We start from the raw sequence: 4,223 nt of genomic DNA on the forward strand, positions 1-4,223 counted from the left end.
GAGAGAGAGAGAGAGAGAGAGAGAGAGAGAGAGAGAGAGAGAGAGAGAAGAGAGAGAGAGAGAACTGAAAGATTTCTGCTTTAAGATCTGGAGGTGAATGTCTAACGCTGGACAGGAATATCAGCCACAACAGAGAAACACAGTCCAGTACTGTCATGGACAACCAAAGGTGTTCCTTCCTTAGGAACCTGCATTAAGTTAAAGCCAGATCCTTGATTGTGCTATAAAAAAAGAAAAAGATTTCTGCTTTAAGATCTGGAGGTGAATGTCTAACGCTGGACAGGAATATCAGCCACAACAGAGAAACACAGTCCAGTACTGTCATGGACAACCAAAGGTGTTCCTTCCTTAGGAACCTGCATTAAGTTAAAGCCAGATCCTTGATTGTGCTATAAAAAAAGTATTTCAGGACCAGTCAGTATGAAGCAAAGTTAAAAAATGTTAAGGAACTATGAAAAACAGCCTTTTCTATCAAAAATGACTAGCCTGCCAAAGGCCAGTATTCTATAAATCTTGTCCATCTTATGAAACTCTTGTGTAGGGTATGTTTGCTTAACCCCCAGACGCCAGCCATTCCCGAAACTTGACTCTCTATCACAGCCTTCCTCTTTGGGCTGATTATGAATTAGTCAATCACATCAGATTGTGAGGTCGAGCTCCCACCAATGGAGTAGGACATATTAACCCTGAGTTAGGATAAAAACTAAGTGAACTTCTTGCCCCTGTGTGCTTACTCATTTGATTTGGGAAGCAATGCATCCTTTGCAAACATAAAATTTACCAATTACTTTCACTTTGTTTATGCAATCTCTTTGTGTGGCACTGGGAATATTCTTTTCTAACAAGAGCTCATGCCTAAAGCAGAGAGGGAACACCTCCCACCCCACCTTCTCCATCATCTGGACACTGAAGGGTTTGACTACTGTCATGTCACATGGGTCACACATTAAGCAAACCCCACTCCCTTACCCAGAAAATGAGTGACCACTGTCACATAGACTAAGTCATGTATACCCATTCTCCTACCTTGATCACATAGCATAGATCACACCTTAACTAAGCCTGCTTCCTCACAATGCAAGTTCTTCCCTTCCCTTGGGCACCTTAATGAGTAGATGCCTTGTTTTGTCTGGCAGGACTGATGCTTCTTACTTCAGAACTTCATTCTACAGCTTGCTGCAGTATTAATCTCGTTTGAAGGACGATTTGATTAGCAGCTCTCTCTCTCACACCCCATCTTTTCTCTCCCCCAAATCTAACAATTGGGAAACCCAGGAGAGTGGTATTGTTGGGATGAATTGCCCTGTGGGAGGTGTCTCTGCCCTTTTGACTGTGCTTCCCATATCCATTTCCTGAGCTCCTGTCCTTGTCATACCAGGGGTCCTGCTCCTCCTCCACCAGAGGTTTTGCCTCTCCTTTAGCATTTGACTTTGACTGGTGAGACTCCCAAGCTCTCCACTAGGACCCCTGCCCATCCGACTGATCATTCCTAGGTCAGAGATCCTTTTGGGCTTTTGCTCAGAACTGCCAATTTGGCATGGGTCTTCATTGTGGATTTGACCACAGTTCCAAAAAGGAACCTGAAGGTCACAAAGATGTTTGTTTTTTTCACTTAATTTTGGGGGGCTACTTAACTCACCAGACTTCATAATTGTGTGAGTTGGAACAACTTGCCCTGGAGTCTGGGTTCTTCCCAGGGGCAGACAGAGAACTGAATGCCCAGGAAGAAATGAAATAAAGACTAAAAGGAGTGAAATCAGGCTTTTATTGAGACAGAGTAAAGAGCAAGACCCTGTCTGGTGGGGTCTCCAGGGCTGGTAGACCACAAAGTGACTTCTGGGAAGGTTCTTCTATAGGGACCCCAGGTCTTTTTCTCCCTTGATCCCCTTTCCACCAAACAAGGATAGAAATAACTAAAACAGATGCTCCTGTCTGATTGCCTGGTCAGGCCAGTAGCCTTATTTTTTGGTGCAGGTCCTTGTTTTGACACATTCCAGGAGTTATGTGGGAGTGTTTTTCCTTCCCTCCTTCTGACCTTTGCTCTAACTGCTTACCCTTAGGTAACTCCTAACATAATGGTCGCTAATCTCAGCTGACCAAACACTCTCCCCTTAGCTTCTTTAATGGCTGACAGGAGCCTAAAACAATGCAGTGGTAAATGGTCTGAGGTCCCTTACATTCAAGACTTCTTTTTTTGTTTCCTTGCCTCCCTTCATCCCACTTTACCTTGATGCTTGTGAGAATCCTTGCAAGCTGAAACCTTTCAGTCCCTCTGTAATGGTAAAGGCCGGGGCCCTCACCACATCAAGACTGCCCTTGGCTACCTCTTTTCTCAGCAAGAGGTTTCCTTCCTGGCCAGACTTCCTGTTTTGAGAGTTCTACAGGTGGTCAGGTTTTCAATTTTACCAGTACAGTGCATTTTCTCCCTCACAACTTATTTGACAAATTTCCATTTGTGAACACATCCTAACTTACCCCTAGAACATTCTAATAACATTGATCTAAGTTTAATCTGTAGACTGACAAAGTGAAAAGCTTATATTACAGCCTGAACCTGTCCACGGAAAATATTTCAAGCCACACCTCAGCCTTTCAAGGATGCTCCCCCCCCCTCTGCTTTCTAGGGAGGGGCTCTCTCCAAATTCAGAGCAGCTGGGCAGATGAAGGTCTCCCTTACATACTAGCTTGGGAACATCATATAGAAAATTCAAGAAACAATTAGTAGTTATCTCTTCTCCCTTAGAAAAGATTCTCCATTCACACTGACTTACTCTGTCTATGAAACAGATTTCAATCTCTCGCTCTCTCTTTTTTTTTTTTTTTTTTTTTGGTCTTTTGGAGACAAAGTCTCCCTGTAGTCCCAGCTGGCCTGGCACTTGCTATGTAGACAAGACTGGCCTCGGTCTCACAGGGATCCACCTGCCTCTGCCTCTCAAGTGCTGGGACAAAAGGCGTAAAGGTGTGTGCCACATGCCAGGCTACAGACTTTACTTTCTATCTTTTGCTTTCACAGGGCCCCTCTCAATGTTTAAGTTAACCTCAATTCCTTGAGCTATCAATCCTCTACTTCACTTCTACTAAGGGAGCACTCTAATTAAATCTAATCATAGCTCAGCTGTTAAGAGCACTGGCTGCTCTACCAGAGGACCTGGGTGTTGGATAGGTGTATCCTCAGAAGAACTAGCAACAGCTGGATGTCTGAATTCTAAGAGACTCGGTAGAAAGGGAGTGAGACAGTCACCCCTCCCATTCAATTGGTCAGCTTCAATTACAGGAGGGGCAGGGTTTAGGGACAGACACTTCTTCCAGGAAGAAGCCAGGGAGGCAGCCGGTCCTTTACCATCTTGGATTGTAGGGCTGGTGGCCGCTGATCTGGAAAGCTTAACTGAGATGTAGGGGAAAGTGCGCATGGGTGCATGCCTTTGTAAGTAACCCCCTCCTGGACATTATAAACGCTGTAAGGAAACCTGAATACATTGTGTTGGTTTTGTCTGTTGTTGGAAGGACAGTGTGGGGAGAGAAGGTCACAGCATGCCTCACAGAGGGCCTCCCAGAAGTAAATTTGACTTTACACTGGATTAGGTTCCCAGTATCCACATGGCAGCTAAGACCCACTTGTAACTCCAGTTCCAGGGGATCCAACTCCGTCTTCTGGCCTCTGTGGACGTTGCATGACACAGGTACACTTACACACATTCAGGTAAAACACTCATACACGTAAAAAATAAAAATAAAATTTTAAATCTAATCATGTTACATGTTCTTTGAGTTTCTTATTAATGTGTTCATAAGTATTTTCATGTAATTGTTTATATCATTTTGTCTGCTGGTCAGTTATATATGTTTATGACAATTGTTTTCATGTAACTATATTTATGTGTTATGTCCTAAGGACAAACTGAATAACAAAATCTGTAGGCTACTTCATTGATGTTGGGAGCTGAAGAAACAACATTCATTACCAAAAAATATAATATGGCTCTACAAACAGTTGACTTAAGCAGGACATTCTGCTTGCACAAGTAACCTTGGGAAAGAATTTATGGCAAGGTTATCTTTCTCTTCCCCTTGCAAACAGTTCTCGGAAAAGTAAGTCATGCAGTAATCTCTTGGAACACCTGGCGGTCAGTCACGTTGCTGAATTGCTCAGTCCCCCTCCCATACCCATAAGAATGCTGTAACCTTTGACCAACTTCTTCAACCCCTTCTAAATACAAACTGTA

This window comes from Nannospalax galili, unplaced genomic scaffold, assembly GCF_000622305.1.
Source record: "Nannospalax galili isolate Female #2095 unplaced genomic scaffold, S.galili_v1.0 scaffold530, whole genome shotgun sequence".
Lineage (NCBI taxonomy): Eukaryota > Metazoa > Chordata > Mammalia > Rodentia > Spalacidae > Nannospalax > Nannospalax galili.